Genomic DNA, 20,981 nt, shown 5'->3' with positions numbered 1-20,981 from the left:
TGAATTACATTAACTCAATCTGGCTTGGGGAAGTACCACTCCCCATCGACTGGAAGACCGCCCTGGTCACCTTCATTCCTAAACCTGGAAAGGCCATCAACACGGACAACCTCCGCCCCATCTCTCTGACTTCTTGTGTGGGCAAACTCATGGAGACGATGGTACGCGACAGGCTGTCCGAGTTCATGGAATCCAAACATCTTTTCGCGGACACCATGTTCGGGTTTCGCCCACAGAGATCTGCACAGGATGTCCTGCTACAACTCAATCGGGCTGTCCTTGACCCCGTCGAATGCGCTCACAATGACAAGGTCGTACTCGCCTTGGATTTGAAGGGAGCATTCGACCACGTTACCCACGAGATCATTCTCACCCACCTTTTTCAAACTAACTGCGGCAGAAACGCCTTTCAATACATTCGGCAATTTTTGACAGACAGACAATCTTACATTCGAATCCAGGATAAGGAACATGGCCCTTTTCATTTAGGAACCAGGGGTACACCACAGGGCGCGGTGCTCTCTCCCCTTTTATTCAATCTGGCTATGATGCGCCTACCGGCCCAGCTGGGCGCTGTCACCGGTGTACAGCATGCGCTGTACGCCGATGACATCACCCTGTGGGCCACACAGGGTTGCCTTGGAGACATTGAGGCCAACCTGCAGGAGGCGGCGACCATAGTGGACCGTTATGCTCGCCGCTGCGGCCTCCAATGCTCCACTAAAAAGTCTGAATTTGTGCACATACGCCCCTCACCAAAGTGCACAGCCAAAATTTCATTGTCTCTTGAGACAGGTCCAATCCCTGAAAAAATCAAAGTCCGGGTACTGGGGCTCTTTATACATCAAGACAGACGGTCAGAAACAACATTGGCCAAACTCCGTCAGGTGGGGGACCAGGTGGGCCGCTTAGTCCGCCGGGTTTCTAACAAGCGCGGGGGGTTACGATGTAAGGACGCCTTGCGGCTGGCGCATGCATTTGTAACCAGTCGAATTCTATATTCGACTCCATACCTCCACCTGCGGAAGCAAGACGAGGATTCACTCGAAGTCATCCTCCGCAAAATTATTAAGCGGGCTCTGGACCTCCCCGTGACCACCTCCAACAAACGCCTCCTGGGGCTGGGCATGGTGAACACATTTCGGGAGCTCCGGGAAGCTCACTTGACCAACCAATACACACGTCTCTCGAAGACATCGTCGGGTCGCCGCCTTCTTGCCCGACTACACATCCAACACACCACTCTCATGGAAGAGCGCGTACGTATTCCATCCCAGTGGAGATGCGCCCTCCACGTGCGCCCTCTTCCCGCGAACATGAACCGTGAGGACCATAATGGCCGGCGCCTGGCGCGGGCGGAAGCCCTGGCCCGCCACTATGGATCGAAACCCGGCGTATTCTACGTGGATGCCTCCGGCCCCCACCATGGGTGATGGTTCACGGCCGCAGTCGTCCACGAATCCAAAACAGTGAACGGCCTTACTTTCCGAGCCCGTGACATAACACACGCGGAGGAGGTCGCCATTGCTTTGGCTGCATCTCATTCCAATTCAAAAACAATTATTTCCGACTCGCGAGGGGCATGTCGGAACGTCGAGCAGGGCTGGGTACCGTATCTAGCCTACCGCATTCTACAAAACAGCGTCTATACCGGGGACCCCGCTCACCGGCCTATCGTTTGGGCTCCTGCTCACATGGGCCTTGAGGGAAATGAGGCAGCTGACGCCGCCGCCCGCGCGCTCTCTCACCGGACATTCCCCTCCGACCCCGACGATCAGGAACTCGAATTCTCTCCAGCTTACTCGTTTAAAGACATTTCTTTACTTTATCAATCTGGCCATAGTCTTTATCCCCGCCCGTGTAAAGGTCTCTCAAAGGCGGAGGAGCGGCTTCTGCTTCGCCTATATACAAATACTTTGCTGTGCCCGGCAGCTCTAAAACACTTTGACCCTTCTTTCTCTGGCAGCTGTCCGCACTGTGCGGAGAAGTCTTCGGACATCTACCACATGGTGTGGGCCTGCCCCTCCAACCCTGCTATCCCCCCTCACCCCAACCCAACCCAGGAGGACTGGGAGGCGACCCTGCTCGGCTGCTCTGACCTGCAGGCCCAACGGGCCCTGGTCGCGCGAGCCCGGGCAGCGGCCGACGCCACTGGGGTACCGAACTAGGGACCTCCACCTAGTACTTGTGAGGGCTGGCCCCCTTTGGGTCAGCTCATACCTCACCTCCCGAAGTTTATCTGTAAATAAATGTTTTCCACCACCACCTATGTGTATATTAGTGGCTATGCTCCGACCCTTGATACCGCAAGTTTGATGACACCCCACTAGCGTGGTTATGACGCCCTGAATTCACTTTGCCAGAACCTTCATGAATATCTTATAATCTACGTTGGTGAGGCTTATCGGGCGATAAGACCCCACCAACAGTCGTTTTTCTGGCTCAGCAAACTTCGGTATGAGTACAGTGTGCGATGTTGTGAATGACAATGGCGTACGCTTTTTCTCGTACGCTTCGACAATAACTTTCAGCAGAATTAGGGCGATTTCTGACTTGAAATATTTGTAAAAGGCGGCTCCTAAACCATCAGGACCGGGTGCTTTACCCAATGGCAGTTGATATATTGCTTCCTCTAGCTCTGTAACGGTTATTGGCTGTTCAAGACGAATTCTGACTTCATCGTCGAGCCTTGGCATAAACGGTAGGAAATCGTTATGGAAACTGCCCTCCGCCCTTCGCGTGTGACCCAGCAAGTCACTGAAATGGTCTCTGATTACGCCCTTGATAATGACGCTATCGGCCGATACCTCGTCACCGTTTTGTATCTGGCGTATTTCTTTTTGACAAGCGTATCTTTTTTCATCGAAATTACATGAATGGCAGGATAGGTCGTCACGCGCTCCGTATACTCCTCGCAGCGAGTGACAGAATTAAAAACCGGGAAGAACAAAACGACAAGATCCGACACAAAATTGTGTGGGTACCGGGGCACACGGGGGTGGCAGGGAACCGAGAGGCCGACAGGATAGCTCGAGGATACATTACTTTCCGAGCTTCCGACGAGACCGCGGAACTCGCGCCAGCACCCAGGGAATACTCGGCCATACTACAAAACTATAGAGGCAGAAGAATACGATATCCCCCACCGCACAAATCTCTCAGCAGAGAGGAAGCTGTCACTTGGAGACAATTACAAACAGGCTCTTTCCCAAACCTACATATACTAAACAAAATGCACCCTACGATATACACGAACAAATGTCCCTGGTGCGACGAAAAACCTACACTATACCACATCACATGGGCCTGCCAAAACATAGACGTGGTCCCCAAAATACAAAACCCGAGTGCGGAGCAGTGGGAGACTCTGCTGTCCAGCGACCGCTGCGATGGATGGATGGAAAAACTTTATTTTCGTCAGAGAGCATGTGTGGACGATTCCGTGTTAGATGGCCATCAACCCGTGGCTGACGGCGACCTGGGTGGCCCACTCCACGGCCCTGGTCTGGACGACCGGGTCTGAGCTGGCCAGCACGGCCTCCCACTGCTCGAGGGAAGGATCACGCATAATGTCCGCCGGTGGCGGTGCTATGCTACAGCTCCATAATACGTGGTCATAGGTTGCCAATTCGTGACACCATTTGCACTCCGGCTGAATGTCCGGGTAGATTTTGCTCAACACGTATGGGTTGAAGAAACATCTGGTCTGCAATCGGCGCCAGACGCATTCCTGCGCCTTCACCAATTGCTTGTCCGGGGGTGGGTAAATCCTCCGGTTAAGTCTGAAATGAGTAGTAATGTCATGAAAGGATACCAGCCCATCTCTCGTGGACCTTCCCGGGACGTCCGGCTCACCTACTCGGCTGACGAAACCTCGAGCATTCATGTGAGCCGTCTCGTTCCCAGGGTTCCCAGAGTGTGCAGGTACCCAGACAATTTCCGCCTCCGTAATCCCTCGCTCCGTGGCCCGATTCAACAACCGCGCCGCTGTGACAGATATTCTGCCCCTCGCCAAATTTCGGATGGCTGTTTTTGAATCGCTGAAGATCAGGTCAGCATTACTACTAGTCATAGCTAGTGCTATTGCCGCTTCCTCTGCAGTTTCTGGGGAGCGGGTTTTGACTGATCCAGAGGCGATCAAGTGGCCCCGCCCGTCCACCACCGCAATTGCAAATGCATCCTTGTTCTTATACTCGGCGACATCTACATAGACTGCCCCGTTGTACTTCCCGTACTTAGCATGTAAAGCTTTGGCTCTTGCCTTCCTGCGGTCCTCGTGATGTATTGGATGCATGTTCTTGGGCGAAGGTTTTATGTACAAGCCCTTGTGCATTTCCCGCCTCACCTGAATTTTCGTGTCACCGGCTGGAACGTCAACTCCAATGCCGATCCTTTCCAATATGTCCCTCCCTGCTTTTGTTTTTGAAAGCCTACCGAGCTGCATAACCAAGTGCGCCTCCCGTAGTTCTTCTAGGGTTTTGTGCACCCCTAATCCCAGCAGCCTTTCGGTAGACGCATTCTGAGGCAACCCAAGGGCCGCTTTATACGCCTGCCTAATCATAGCCTCCACCTTTCCTTTTTCCGCCGCGTCCAGCTTCAAATAAGGCGTCGCATACACTATTCTACTGAGCACAAATGCCTGCACTAGCTTACACAAGTCTTTTTCCTTAACACCTCTCTTACGATTGGCGATTCTCCTGATTAGCCGCACGGTAGCATTGACCGTATTTTTAAGCCTTTGCAATGACTCGCTATTCTTCCTGTTAGTCTGCAGATACATACCCAGGATCCTGATCGTTTGGACCTCAGCGACCGGTACTCCCCCCACTCTCACCTCTAAAGGTGGTGGCGGCACATAGTGCCTCGCATGTATCCCTCTTGGTTTATCCCTCAGCACAAAAAGCTCGGACTTGGGCTGAGAACACGAGAGTCCTGCTTCCCCTGCTAGCTCCTCCACAATATCCACCGCCTGTTGTAGAGTTTCTTCCAACTGTGCGTCACTGCCTCTTGTTACCCATAGAGTAATGTCATCCGCATAAAATGTATGTTTAAGTCCCGATATCCCTTGCAGCCTGGGTGGTATCTCGATCAGGGCGAGATTAAATAGGAAGGGCGATAATACCGACCCTTGCGGTGTCCCCCTGCCCCCCAATGGGAAGGGATCCGATTTCATTTCTCCGACTACAATCTCCGCAGTCCTACCCTCCAGAAACGATCTGATGTACCGGAAGGTTCTACCCCCCGGTCCTATGTCCGATAGGTTCCTCAATATTGCCTCATGGGTAACATTGTCAAAGGCCTTAGTGAGGTCGAGCCCCAAGATAGCCTTGGTGCCCGTGCCGTACCCAGGATCAACCACGTCTTTTTTGAGCTGTAACAGGACATCCTGCGTCGATAAATTAGCCCTGAAGCCAATCATTGTTTCAGGTATCAACTCATTGTCCTCTACATAACCCTGAAGCCTGTTCAGGACTACATGCTCCATCAATTTGGCCAAGCACGACGTTAGCGAGATGGGACGCAGATTCTCAATGCAGAGCTTCTTCCCTGCTTTAGGAATAAATGTAATCCTAGCATGCTTCCACTCTGGCGGAATCTCCCCGGCCGCCCAAAATTTATTCCTTAAATTCGTGAGTGCCCCCACTGACTTGAAATCCAGGTTCCTCAGCATTTTATTAGTAACCCCGTCCGGACCCGCTGCTGACGTGGTACGAAGCTGGCCCATTGCAAACTCTACCTCCGCCACCGTAAAGTCTGCATCCAATTCAAGGTTTTCCTCCCCCGAATAATCCGGCAAGCAACCGCCCGCCTCTCTGTTTATGTAACGACTTCGGAGTTCATGTATAAATTCCCCAATCGTGCCTTGATACCGATGCACTAACCTAGCCATTTGCCCCTTCTGCGCAGATTTGGTTGCCGCCGGGTCTAAAAGGTGCCTCAACAACTGCCATGTTTTTTTGCATCCGAATTGCCCATTCATCCGGTCACAAATCTGCCCCCACTGTTTGCACTGCAACTCCAATGTGTACGTTTCGATTTCTCGTTCTAGCTTGGCCATCTTCCTACGGAGGACACCATTATGCCTTTGTTTCCTCCACCTCCGAAGGAGACTCGCATGTGCTTCCCACATGTGTAACAATCTAGAGTCAGCCGTAAAGCCCTCCTCCTCCGTCGGAACCTCTTCTGTGGTACTCTTCACGGCCTGCTTGAGTGTGACAATCCAGGCTCCTAAGTCCTCGATTTCCCCGTTCACTGTGTCATTCCTGTATTGCCGAAATCGGTCCCAGTCCGTCACTCGAGTTCCTTTCACCGTGTCTTTGTGCTTAGCAGCACTAAATATCGTGGAAAGGATATAGTGATCACTTCCAAGTGGCTGTCCCGTGTTTACCCACTTTGCATCCCTGATACCATTCACAAATGTGAGGTCTGGAGAGGTGTCTATGCTCACGCTGTTGCCTATCCTGGTATGATCTAGCGGGTTGTTCAAGATCGTCCATCGCAGGTCCTGGGCAACCTGCCAAAGCTTATTTCCCTTCGGGCTGGCTCGGATGTAGCCCCACTCCGGATGAGGCGCATTGAAATCTCCCACCACGATGAGTTGAGACCTAGCCGCTAGCCGTTGCGTCTTTATCAGAAGGTCTGGCAAGCCCACCCCCTTATCTTTTGGAGAAGAGTACACATTAAGAACAAATAGACTCTTATCGTCCTTTGTTTTGGGCAAAATCTCCAGCAGGACGTAGTCCTGCCTGCTGCTATCTATGGTATGCTGAATCACTGTGGTGTTGCGATGGACTAACACGGCCGTGAAGACGCTCGATACGCCCCCTCGATCAATCTCTGGTGGTGTAAATGTCTTAAATCCCGGTAATTTCACCGAGCCGCTAGCCTCCTGCAAAGCTATAATGTCCGGCTTACTATCCAGATTTTGTATGTGCAACTGCAGGTTCCCCCGCTTGCGACGGAAGCCCCTGCAGTTCCACTGCCAAACCTCAATTTGCTGGCGAGGGGCCATGGTGAGGCCCTAGGTTCACTAACATCGGCGCTTGGCCGACTACGGGAGGCAATCTAACCTCTAGCATAGCATTTAGCTGTTTAAACATGTCCATTACCTGGGTCTGGAAACCCCGCATGTCATTGGTGAAGGCGTCAAGACGCTGCTCAATGTTGCCTAGTCTAGCTTCTATCCTGTCGACCCGGCCTTCCAACCTAGCCTGTATTTCCTCCAGTTTTCCTACTCTCTCCGCAAGGGTAAGCATGTCCCTCTTAAGACAAGTGACTTTAAATACTGGCTGCGGCGTGTCCGCCGCCGAAGTTTCTGCTACTCTCTTTGCCTGAGCTCCCTCATCTGCCGGAGGTGGCCTTTTGACCGTCCCCCGATTCTCCATTTTCTCCACTTCCATAGCTGTGTTATCGTCCACGCGAGAAACGTTCGCCTGCGCCGCTTGCTGTGGGGCCTGGGCCAACGGCGTCTGTACCCTTTCTACTCTGCCGGTTTTAAGCGCGCGTTCCATCTCTGCTATCCTAGCTTCCATCTTTTTGATAGTTTCGGCCTGCTGCAGCACCTGCCTTTGTAGCTCCTTCTCTCGAGCAGTCTCATTTTGGGAGCCCGCGTTGGGCCAGCTCACCTTTTTCCTCGTGGCACTTGGGCTTCGTCCATGACCGGAACCTTGCCCTCCTCCTTTGCCAGGCTCGGGTCCGGGCAGTGGCGGGAAGGAAGCTGACCGGTCCCTGCTCTTGCTATCGCCTCTCACACCGCTAGATGACCGCTTCCTGGGCCTCGAACGTCGCTCCTCCTTGCCAGTTTGGCTCTTGTCCTCGTTGCTCTGCTGCAGACCCATCGGCTGCTGACGGGCTAGGCGAAACTTGCAGTTCCGACTTCCCGTGCTGTGCGCCCCATGACACACGATGCAGTCCGGCGTGCAGGCCAGCGACTCTCCCTCCGGTGGTGCAGGATGTTCTTTCCCGCAGCGGCGACACAAATTAGTCTTCGGACGATAGCAAACGTCCGCCCGATGCCCCACTCGTCTGCAGTTATAGCAGGTCTCGACTAACTCTCTATATGGGATCACAGAGTACAGACAGTTCCAATAGATGACTTGCCGGGGAACGCGCTTCCCCCCGAACGTGATCTGAATCGCCTTTGACTTGCCCAAAGGTCTGGCATCCAAAATTTCCATGTCTTCATTCCTCTTCAAGAATCCTGCGCGAATTTCTGCCAGTGGGCATCCGTTGTACGCATTGTAAATTACTCCGCGCACAGAGTTCTCCGGCGCCGCCACGTACGCCGAAACCTCAAGGTCACGACCGCCCAGCTTGAGCGTCTTGACATTCGCATATGCCCCACTACGATTCATGCACGGCGTGCTCACCGTCATCGTGTTGTTTGTCTCATTCACCCGCACCAGGTCTTCTTCCACCGCAGTCGCGTTCGTCAGCTTCGCTGCCGCTCTCAGGGCACATCCGAGCTCCCTCGGCGTCACTATGCTCAAGTCCCAATTCTTGGGCCGGCACACAACCTTGAAATCCTTGGCTGGCATCTTCAGAAACGGTCCCCGTTTCTTCCACACCGGCGCTTTCCCCCGCTTGACTTGGGCTGCTCCGTGCGTCGGACGCCCGTCGCTGCCCGCCTGTTTCTCGGTAGGCCTACTCTCGGAGTGGTCCCCGTACACAGTCTTCTTGAAGCGATCTTGCGCCTTCAAAACCCAGGCCCATTCTCCCGCCTCGAATTCTTCGGGCGTTATAGATTCTCCCTCAACGGAGTACTCCATCATCTTTAGCCTCGCAAAGGCCCACAACCACAAGGCACGGCCCTGGAGCCCGGCGCCGCAGGCGTCGGCTCGGCCTACAGATTAGGCCTAATTTCGCCGCACCGTGGTCGAGTACAAATCGTGAAGAAAACCCCTAAAAGGGGGAACACTTGCCAAAATATGGTGTCCACAGGCACAGGGCAACTTCCTGCAGACGATCCCACAAAAAGCAAGACCAAGGCACAGCGCGTTCCACCGAAAAACGGTCTCAAGGCCGGAGCTCATGCGGAACACGTCCGCACAGCGTCCGCTCGGCTGCGAAGACCAACAAGGTCTGGTACAGCGAGCTCAACGGGCGGCAGTGGCCAGCGGAGCCCTGGACTGAGGGCAACCGACCACTGATTAGAGGCGGACGACTTCGACAGAGAAGGCTCCTGGGGGTAGAACCAAGACGTCTCTGAAGATGCCCCCAAACCGCAGGAAAAACCATTAGTGTAAATAAAGTTTTCCCTTCCTTCCTTCATCGCCTAATGCTCGTTTTGTTGGCGATTCCCCTGCCCACAGTTTCTCAGCACGTGCGCGCACCACCGCTGCTCTGTACTTATCTGTGTCTATTTTTTTCCAACTGCGCTTTTGTATTTCTTATTTCATTATAACAAGTTCCTGGCTGACTGCTTTCAACATTAATGAGCAGCGCAAGCTGCTCACGGAGCTGGATTTCCTTCTGCCTTTCTTCAAATCTGATAACACTGCTTGTTTCAATTGCCCTCATTTTGACGAACTGCTTAAATTCTTCAACGGTTTGGAATGAACAAAGGCGCGTCTTGTGAATACGGTGTCTTCGTTCAATCCCATCTTCCTCCCTTCCCGTTACGACGAGGTTTAGGTGTCCACCGAGATATGAGAGACAGATACATTTCCTTTCCTCAAAAACCAATTTACCTACGAGTGAGAGACAGATACATTTCCTTTCCTCAAAAACCAATTTACCGACGAGCAAGAGCCGAACGGGCGATGGCGTTGAATGGACTCCCTGGCAGCGTTGCAAGACGCTGTCGCGTTCCGCTCTTAAAGGCGAAGTTTAACACCTTAACCACACACCAGTGACACAAGCAGCAACACCACGCTTAAGGCTTTCGCCTCACCGCACTTTAGGTCAACAAGGTGCACCCTGATTTTGGTGCTATTCCGATAGCACCGATAGCACGATCGATGGTGCTATTCTGTCACTCTCTCGCCCTGGGAGCCTATCAACGCAGACAGCCATCACACCAATTGGCCTGCCACAACACCTCGGTGTGCGCACAATAAAACAAAGGGGGGGGGGGGGGTATTTTCCTAACATTGCTAGTATTTGATGCCATGCATTCAGGTGCTGCTGCTTGCGTTCGTGTCCACACATAGATACTTGTACGCCACGACTAGCCTCTTTTCATGAAACTGTTCAGCTACCTGCATGAGCGCCGGTCTCAGGTTTAGCTAGGTTCACAATTAAAGAAAAGAGAGAAAACTGCGTGATCTCCACTAAAACGCGTAAGTTGTTGTTGCGGCTGAGAGAAGGATGAAAAGGAAAGTGCACGGGCCTGCCGACTGGCTCGAGCCGAGCCACCACCGCTGCCACGTGCAGGTAGAAGAGAGTTAAAAGATGTGAGAGGAATGAGTGAAAGAAGAGACGAGCGCCGCAACAACCGCGTCCGCCGAAGCGAAAACACTGGCTGCAACAACAGATACCCCAAGATCTCCCCTCAGCCCCGATATCGCCAGCCCTCCTCTAAAAAAAGAAAAAAGAAACGTTAAGTACGAGCACAAGCACTAGCTTTTCTTTGGCCCCATACTCGGCTTTCTTACGTGGTCTGGTTCGCACTGCTTTTTTCAAATAATGAATATGTAACAACACGCCCAACCTGCGGTCCTTGTTACGTTTACAATTACAATTTCGCATCTTCTAAAAGAAATCTTTAAAGGTTTGTATAAAATTAGGCTTAGGTACGTAGTTTACACAGGAACCTGTATTTCTGAGCCGCAAGAAACGCGCGTATTGAGTAAATATTCAACTGCTTGGATCGCTCTTCCACTGATTGCATAAAAGGGGAAAGCTGACTCGCACAACTAGAGCATAAACAGATTGCAAGAGTGTACAATATGTGCAATGAGGCTGCGAAAAAGAAAGGACGTGCGTTAACTTTCAACAAATGTACTTTCGACGGACCCCGAACATTTGGCGCATATCTGCCCGTGGATAAAAAGTATCTGAAATTTAAAACAGAAAATCTATTCGTCGCCCGGCATACGAAAAAAAAAATTAAAATCGATCTAAATTTCACTCAGGAATACTTCTAGCGTGTTCTAGCGCAATTTTTGCTTCTCATTTAGGTGTGGCATGCCAAAACAAATGAACGTGCAAGCTTGACAATGACGTGCATTTTATGCGCTTTCATTGTTCCTTGATCGCATGAGATGCTTTTATCTCGAATCAGCATACTCCGTCGAATGGTTTCCCGTGATCGCCGCGGAATTGACGCCAACACTGACACGAATTTCCACCCGAATAGTAGTGCCGTGTCGCAATGTATTCTCCTTTACACAAGGCGGTGTCAAAGGCCTATTTGCCAAGCATTCCACCCCAGAAAAGCCTAGTACGGGGCCAAGGGAAAGCTTGTGCACGTTTTATCACCGGTAGGTGCCCGGCGGCACTGGGGACCCCGTACCTCCCGCGTGGAAGGCCGGTGCTGAAAATACTGAGCTGCGGTAGCCGAAAAGCATTGAGGAAACGAGGGGAGGGGACATGAGGGGTTCGCTATGACATACGTTTGAAGGAAGCCGACAGAATGCGTTTATTAAATTAAGTTGAGCAATCGGAAATTAGTAATGTAGTCATTTTTAAAGTTAAAGATAATTATTTAAAAAAAAGAAAACACCAACCCCATCCAGCCGGTGAGAATCGAACTCACAAAATCCTCATGTCAAGTACGGTGCTCCACCAACTGAGCTACAGTGGTAGCTGTCCATTTTGACACTTTCGAGTGTATTCGTGTTGCGTGGAATCTAACCCTGAGAGTGTTTAACAGCTCCACTCTCGTCTATAGCGGTGGACGTAAAACGTCCTGTGATACAGGAAGTGCCACGCCCGAAAGGTACTCGCCTAATATATGAAAACGTATTCCTAATAGCATCTTCCGTAAAAAACAGCGGTTCGCACTGGAGTTGGCCAGTGCGGGATTTTATTTTCGATAAATTGCGCCTGCGCACATAAGGGTATATTACTGGGGACTCCTGCGCACCACAGTGGTTTCGGGGCAACTCCGATGCAAGTCAACCCAATATACCGCAGGCGCCTGGAGCTGTTCGCAAACCTTTCCGGAGTGGCCGGAGTAGCTTGTCCGTCCATCGCCACAAGGACGAAAACAATGTTTATAACAGATATTTTTGTAGCGAAAGCTACATTACCCGCAGTCTCGTCGTTTCGCTGTGGACCTTCGGCGCAACATGTGCGCATGCGCGAGGAGCCGAGTGACGTCACAGCCGCGCAGCTGGTGCGCCGCGCCGCGCCGCGCCGCTCGCCTCCGACCGAGAGGAGCCGCCGAGTGACGTCACAGCTGCCGGCGCCGCGCGCCGACGTCGCTCGCCTCCGACCGAACGGCCGCGTGTTACTTTACAGATCACCGGGCCGTATTTCTGGCAGTCAGTAAAGTTGAATAACACGTGCCGCTTTCACCACATGTCTCGCCTTTAACGTCTAACACGTAGCCATGACGATAAGCAAAACAACTAGACGAGCATAGCTGAGCTAAGCAAATGCCAATTTTTTTTTTATACATACAGCGCACTTGCTAGGAAATAAGTGACCGAACCGAATGACTTTAGATTGAACGCGTCACTCCGAAGAGTGCAGGTCGTCGCGCTGATTACAAGTTGCGGCGCTGCAGTGACAATGGTATACTGTACTGCGTGGAAGGACAGGTGGCGACGCGTACTGCGCGGACGCAAAGGGAAAGGGCATAAATCATTTTCATCATTATCGTTCAGCCTTCGTACCTGGTACGATCATTTTCGCGTCTGTGTGCTAACCGACAGAAGTGTTGCACCGGGCAAGGGCTGGATGATTTTTTTTTTAGCCAGCGCGTTGAAAATCTAAAACGCAACGTCTGCGGAGCACTGAAGCGCTCGGCATCAAACGTGGCATCAAACGTGTGTGCTTGGTAGGGGAGGCACAAGGTTAAGCCGTATGTATCTCAGGAGTAGTTTGCCACATTTTGATTACTTTGTGCTCGCTCTGACTCAGTGCGCGCATATGCCACCTAAGTGCTTTTATGTACCTGCTTGTCGCAGTAAATCCTCAGTTGATGTTTAGCGCTCGTCCCGTTTTCTTCTATGTCTGTGTCCTTGTTTTATGCGCTAGATGACACATCAACTAGCCCAGCTTTCCGCCTTGATTGCAGTATTTCTGCATTCATTCCGTCAGCAAGGAAACAGAGGACGCTTAAATATTGCTCATGACTCATTGGTTCTCTTAAAAACGCGTGGCGTATGGCGGTAGGTATGAACATTTCGCATATGTTTGCAAACCCTATTGCATAATTTTTTACCTACAGATACAATGCTCATGATGAGGTAACTATGATAGGGTTTTCTTGGGAACCTAATGTCTTCGGGGCATCTGACGCGAGCAAGCTGCTTCAGGGTTCTTCAACATATACGCGCAAAACCCTTTGCAGAATTAGTTCTGTCCGTAGCAATTCCTGCAACTTATCAGAGGAAGTATCATTCATAAAATTTCTCTTGCGTCATACCAACACTAGCCTTCTGAGACAAAGACGTGGGAAAACATTTGCACCTCCAAAAGAGCAAAATCTCCCACACAGGTGCCTCTTACCTTGAGCGGATTATCACGGCTGCAGCGCATACCGTCAACTGCGAACGTCGTCTCAAGCCGCAGTTTTTTTGTTCCCTTTTCCACAACCAAGCAAGCTATTTTGCACTTTGCGAGGAAGTGATACAACTAGAAGAGAAAAAGAAAAAGGCGGATTCAACACGTAATGTTGGCAAAAAACCAGAAAAGCACCAAGAACGAAAAATATTTCTACATCTATACCTACAGCCCTTTTCAACACTGGCCGTGCAGGTTGATTTATCTGGGGCCTTAATTGGGGCCATGCTATCTTTAAGTTATTAAGTCATTCCATGCGCAACGTCCCAGATTCCAAAAGCGACCACCACCAAATATTTTGTAAAAAAAATTAGGGTAGTTGGCAATTGTGTCAACAAGATCGAGTTTCATCAAAGTATTTTTCTAAAAAAAACTTCCTCTTGTGAGCGCTCTGTGAAGTTTCCGCGAAGGAGGAAAAGTTGGTTGTAGTTGAAAATTTTTAAATCGAGGGAGAAACAGGGTACCATATGACAAATCTTATTTTCGAATACTGAACTTGCGTTGTTTTTTCTTGTGACTTCGTAAGTGAGAACGTAATAATTTTTCGCAGTTTCTTGGTTGAGTAAAAAAAAAGCAGGAAATATTGAGTTTCAAGATTTTTTGGACATAAATACTAATTTCACAGCCTCAATAATTTTCTCCATTTTCATTCGTTGTTGCAATTTATGCTAAAATAATTTAAAATTGTTAGAGTAATTTTGACGGAAATCATTTTCAAGGATAAACAAGAGCGACTTTGCTGAAATTCAGATCTAAATTCAGGATCAAGGTCTTTCAGATAAAACTACGTAAGATTACTCATTATACACTCCAACTTATTTGCTTGTAATTTAGAAATTTTGTTCCGAGTTATTTTCGTTTCAGGCCAGAAAAAAAATTTGAAGTTCAGAACCAGCCTTACTGGTAGGCACCGCCGAATTGTGTGTTTATTGCGGAACGCGGAAGTGCCGTCTATTTTTCTGGCACGCATGTGCACTCAGGATCCATGGTATGGGGGCAGATGGTTTCTGCGCAGTAACAGGCAATAAATTATTCGTTTTTGCGGCATACATGTTGGTGTTCCCGCAACCTCACTTTAAGGCAGTACTTTTCTGTGACGAATGTAAACCATGACTGCTTCGAGGTCGTCGTCTGGATCAGGGAGTTATTTGACGTAAGATATTGTGCACGGCGCTAATTCGTTTGTTTTGTAAGTACAGCGTGTCAGGATACGATGGGGTATGCAACAACCTGATCTATGGTCACTCGGCCACAACTTTCCCATGTTTATTTTAACACTAACTCGACTCATCCCATGCGGCATCAGCGGTCAGCGTCGGCATTACACTATCATGCACATCCGAAGTATTTCTCACGCTTGTCACTTTAGAAGACCTTCTGCGCGTCATCAGTCGACAGACAGAGAAGGCTACAGGCGAGGGTTCCTTTGGGCTGCTTTAAACCATTTCCTCCTCCTAGTCCATATCAGAGAGCTGGGCTCCAAGTAGTGAAGCAAGATTTGTCCGAAGTAAACAACGTACCTTATTCCTTGATGAAGGTTAATCGCAAAATAGCAACAAAATAACTCCTGGAATGTCTGATACCGCTATAGGAGAACCATACGGCATCGGCAGATAGAAGTTTCTCCGCCATTTCAGAACGCAAAACTGATTGGGACAGTGTCGGCGGCACCCTAAACATGCGGCAGCAAGAACAAGCCTGCAGGGACTTATCATGACCAAATTAAACCACCAGAGGATGTATTTGCCTGGGACAAAAATAATATGAACAACAGAAAGTAATCTGGTTGCCATATCCAAGTTACAAGAAAAATAACAGAACTGTCTTGGAGATTCGCCATGGCAATATCAGTCGAAGTAAGGCGACAGTTCATCCACTTTCTACACGCTGTGCTTTCAACACTTCCTCTTGCCACTATATCTTGCTCACTCAAGAGTTTAATGGAAAAAAATGGGCATGAATACTTAGAGGGCTTTAATCTGATACTTGAAAATTCAAGTGTTGAAGATAGGAACATGAGTCGATTAGAAAACTGAAGGCAATGAAGAAAAATGTGAAGAAATTTTCGTTTGCGGGCTATGGCACTCCTGCTGTGAGTGCCCATGGGCCCATTCAAGCGCGGTTTTCGGAGAAAATTAGGCAAAGTTGGGCACTTACAGGGACTGCAAAACGCTCACATCAATACTGCCTTGGCTTGCTTGACCAAGCCGAGCCTCAAAAATGAGATGTGGTTAACTGAAGAAAATATATCACTTACGATGTATTTCTACAGATGTCGAGCGAAACAGCCCGCGTTCGCTTCTCAAAGAACTACAGTGAATATTCCTGCCTGAAAAATGCATGGTGGCACGTATACGTGTTCTGCAGTGAAGGTGCAGTAGGGCAATAACTGCCGGTGTGGCTGATTATGGGCTTCAAAATTTTTTCGTCACTCAAGCACAATTACTGAAATAAAATTTCTAGATTGCGAGGTAAGAATCCATTGAGTATAATGAGCCATCTTCAATAATTTTATCTCGAGGGCCTTGATGTTTCATTTTGGTCTGAACTTCAGGAACAATAACTTTTTGCGAAATTTGGAACTAATTTGCTTTAAAAGCACTTTATTTAACAAATTTAAAACATTTTATACAAAGTAAAACAGCGAATGAAAGTGTGCAAACAATTTATTGCGGGTGAAATATTGCCGACGTTTATTTAAAAAAATCTTCAAACGCTATATTTTTTTTTTTTTGCGGAACCAAGAAACCGCGAAGAATAATTTCATGCTTTCACTTAGGAAGTGACAGAAAAGAACAACGTCATTGAAATATTCCAATATAAGATTCGCCATTGTACCCTGTCTCTAACGCGATTTAAAAATTTGTAAACTCCAACCAACCTCTGCTTCTTCGCAGAAACCTCACAGAGCGCTAACATGGGTGATTTTTTTCTGTTTAACGTAATTCGGTGGAAGTTCATCAACGCAATCAGAAACTAGCCGAAATTTTTTTTGTAAACAATCGGCGATGGTCGCTTTTGGCGTGTGCGACGTTTCGCGTAGAATGAGCCGATCTACCTGCAATGCACAACAGCAATACCTGCGCTGTGCTCCAGCACTAAATGGAGCACGCTTGTTATATAATGGGAAGTTTGTAAAAACACTGCATGTAATGTGGCTTAATGCTTCAGATATTGCTGACTTTCTTAGTAGAGAGATGTAAGGTGGGGGAAGGGGAAGGAAGGGGATGATGATGGATCTTTATGGCGCAGGGGCATCTGTGGCCAAAGAGTGCCACGGCATAAAGTATTTTCATTTGCTCAAGGTGGGGTCAAAGACCCATTTCCCAAGAATTTCACCCCACAGAAGCCGAGCGACAGGCAGGGGATTGGTTGCGCCCATTGCATCACCGGTGGGTAGCCGGTGGCACTGGGGATCGAACCCCGGGGAAAGATAACTAAAATGCCATTACGGTGGGCTAGACCCAACTGTGGAGAGGCAAGAGCGGAGTTAAATAGAAAGAGGGAACATAAAATAATTATAAAAGGCATTGGCTAAAGACGCTATTTGGTAAAAGTAACAACTTGTCGCTCAAGCACGACACCTTTAGGAAGTGAGGAGACGCTAGCACTAGTTTCAAAGTGACAATCGATGTGATCAGCATACGAAAGTGTTGCTCGCTGTCAGCGGGCGAGAACTGATGTGGTTTCGTGCGTATCACAACGCTTGTCTTTCAGCGTTGAGAGAAAAACATTCCAGAATTCGATGTTGTGCAGCCACACGTGCCGCAGGCAGGCTGTCTTTGCAGTATGCTCTTCAGGACATTGTTTTTGGCCACCTGTTTTGACAAATAGAATGGGCCAACGTTCGTCTCACCTCAAGATAATAGGCGGCTGCGAAGCCGCGGTAAAACTGCTTGCAGAACGTGTCTCCATCCATCACGTATCCGGGCAGTTTAACAGCCTTGTTGGGAAAGGAAACGATGTGGCAGCTTCTGCGTTTCTTCAAGCAGCTTGAATCATCCATTCTAAGCAAGAAGAACGCCTACAGTTAACAAACTGCCAAGTGGCCACATCTCACATGAAAAAAAAAAAAAAAGTGATGAACCAAGCTGACGCCTTACAGATGGGCCACTGTCTCTCCTAAGCATTATTTCAGCAATTTATTTTAAACAATACAAATACGGCACATTCAGTCAATTTTATATGCATTGTAGTTGAAGTGCATTGTTCGCAACTTAGCCAATATTTTTAACTACTATAGAACGAGTGCTTACGTCAAAAATTTTGCGATAGCTTCTTTGCTGCATTCAGAAAATGAGTATTCATGCTTTCCCCTCGTGTACTTGCTCATCACGTATCCATCACCGGTCGAGCACTTCCCAGCCGACTCGTGGCCGTCGTCAGGGGCACCTAACCTGCAAACATACATGCCCGCTGGAAATTCACTGCAGGCCTTTGAACCCTTAACGGGAACAAGTTTTAGCATTTCATTGCTTGGCTAGATAGACGACCGGGGCAAGAATAATTGTGAAGATGTCTGGAAGCAAGTCTAGATGACCGCAACAACCTAATCACACACTTTGAAGTGTGGTTTATTGCATTATGTTCGTTCCACAACTACCCGAACTGTTTCTCTGGAATGACCGCAGTTTGTGTTTTGCAGCCCGTTCTTTGGTTTCTAAGCCGCACGACTTGCGTATGAGTAAAACCAAATGGCTTTCGTCTGTCCTTTCTGGCGTGGCGCCATTCAGAAAATAAAAAAATAAAGCTTTCGAAGCGGATCATGTCTCGCCGTAGTAGTTTTGAGGCTGTGCCCTACAGCGTAAATTTTGTAGGATCCTACGTATGTTATATGCTTCTTGCCGCATTTACAGATAACAATATCATTAAAAACATTGTTAGAAACATTATAAAAACATTACTTCAATCTGTAAAACGTGTGAAAATTTGTGAAGCAAAAAGAAATTTTAAGAGTGCCATTTACTTATTCCTTTTTTTTGCATGTTCGGGGTACCTTTACACTAGAAGCCACACGGGGCTAGGACACACGACGTGATAATGACGCCGGACAGGACAAGGAACGAAAAAACGCAGATGAAGCGGGCGCATCGCAGCCGCCTTGAAGCGGGCACCGTTGGGTTGACAAAAGTACAGTACCCGCCAAAAGTATACAGCCCAAGGGTCTTGCTTCTAAGCTGTTTAATGGGGATTCCTAGAACAGCTATAGCAATCCAAAACTTGGGAGGGCTGAGGACTCGAAGCCATTTAAGGTCGCTGTGTATGCATAACCAGGCACGCTGAAGGCATCGCAAGCAAATTCCTTGGGTTGTATACTTTTGACGGGTGTGTACGTTAATACTTAGTGGTTTGCTCGTTGGCAGTGCGCATTTCTAGGGCTCAGTCATTAAGCGAAGTGCACGTTCGCAGCCGTCCAACATAGCCTCGAGCGGTGAGAAAATTGAGTTCCGGCACTTGTACAGTGAATACTCATTTGTAAAGGATAAGCCTGATTGGGGTGGACGCAGCAGTTCTTGGCTCAGTGTTTGAACGGACTACTATTGTGTTCGCAAATGTAAGCCCCATCGCATTCTGTGTAAACTAGAAAGTACCTTAATAAAGAATTGCCTTACTATGGGCCTAAGCGGGCGAAATCACGAGTTATTAACTTGCGTATGTCTGTCACTATACTGTAAAAAAAAAGATTCCCGAGTGTTACAGATGTGTAATGTAAGATCCTTCAGGAGCCTGTTCCTAGTGGTTAATATAATAACGTCTATTCGTCATTTTCTGTCTTTTGTGACAGACTGAGCATGACATAACTAAGCGGCCATTCGTGGTGTCACTGTATTCGGACTAGTCAGCTTGGTGCGTTGCGGCGATGTCATGAATGACGGCTGTGCCTAGTGACCAACCAGTGCTGCACGGTGTTACGCCAACACCGACGCTCAGAACCAGGCAAGGTGGCCTTGGACAGCTGCTGCTGTTTAAAACTGCCAGCCTGCGAGAGCAAACTTACAGGTGTCCTAACTCGTGCGCCGCAATAGTCACTCCGGTGAATTTGTCAGGCTTGTCTTCACCGACTGCGCCTTTTTGGTCACTACACGCTCGTGATTCGCCGGCCGTTCCTGCGTATTTAACAAAAAAACATGTGAAATATTTTTGTAATAAAAAAAGAAACACACGGCACGGAGAGGCGCATGTGTTTTGAGGGGAAGGGGTTCGAAGGCAGTAAGATAGTGAGCAGCAATTTGTTTATTGCAGTGGAAGCACAGAAACACGGTTAGGAATAGCGAGCCCGTTTTCTTCGTTTCTACCCGCAGTCAGCAGGTCACGATAGATGAGGATTGCGCACTATACCATCATTGTTTATCAGGAGGCGGGATAACTTGTCTTGCTCACTGAGGGACAAGCCGAACGTATGCATATTCTTGGGGTCTACAGAACAGTCTGCGTGCGAGCTATTAAAGCTTAGTACAAATTAGGCACGTGTCTACTTTCTCAGTCCTGCTCATAATACGACAAGGACGCTCTGCTTTGCATACTTAGTGAAACATCATACTTCCAAAATATTATGACGTAAAGATAAATTAAATATCGAGCGTATTGCCGGCAGGCTTTGTGTTTACTTTTTCAACCTCAGAACCTTATCCTATCAGGCGCGCGGCGTTTTTTTTTTCCTTTCGTCACAGCGGGCACATTGCTTAGCCTGTTTTGTTTCAACGCCCCAAATGCGTACGCGAATGGCAATAATGCAGCCCTAATTCATAATTCATTGTCGTTGCTGGCTTTACGCGGAAATGTCAGCGGATTTTCTAGAAAGCTAAGTACTATCCTTAATTTTAACTTGTGGCTGAGAGGTGCAGTCATACACTTATATTGGGAGGACTTTCAACTGTGCTAGAAAGACAGAAACGGTCGTGATGAGCGCTGTGCAGCTCGAGCTGCGCATGCGCGTAACCTAAACAACAATGCAGGTGGCCTTGACGAGGCGCCACTCCAGGTATCGCCGCCCAATCATTCCTGAAATCTCTCCAGCAGAATGCAGGTCTGTTCACAATAGCACACCATCGTGCATTGAACAGCGATCACTGTAAATGGTGGCGCTTTCGGGGTAGGATGTCGTGGCGGATAAGTGCCACGTTCTCGTGTTCGGCAAAGAGAATGTTATCCACGTGCCTACAGGAGAATAAGCAAGAGGGGGAAATAAATTTCGGCCATATGAGTTTCTTAACGCGCGCCTACATAGCACACCACACGGGAATCTTTTGCATTTTCCTCATTTACCAAAAATGGCGGGTGTGCGTGGGCACACGTACCGCGGTCAC

General features: G+C 48.9%; 2 pseudogenes; both read right to left on the bottom strand.

Moving 5' to 3' along the window:
* Positions 1–2,393: 2,393 nt before the first annotated feature.
* On the bottom strand, positions 2,394–8,771 carry LOC149330996 (uncharacterized; annotated as a pseudogene).
* Positions 8,772–8,901: 130 nt separating this feature from the next.
* Positions 8,902–20,981, bottom strand: part of LOC149330994 (uncharacterized) — a 49,774-nt pseudogene continuing 37,694 nt past the window's right edge.

This window comes from Amblyomma mixtum, chromosome 9, assembly GCF_055824585.1.
Source record: "Amblyomma mixtum isolate Tamu chromosome 9, ASM5582458v1, whole genome shotgun sequence".
Lineage (NCBI taxonomy): Eukaryota > Metazoa > Arthropoda > Arachnida > Ixodida > Ixodidae > Amblyomma > Amblyomma mixtum.
The sequence above is the reverse complement of the archived record's forward strand: the minus strand, read 5'-3'. Positions and strand labels throughout refer to the sequence as shown.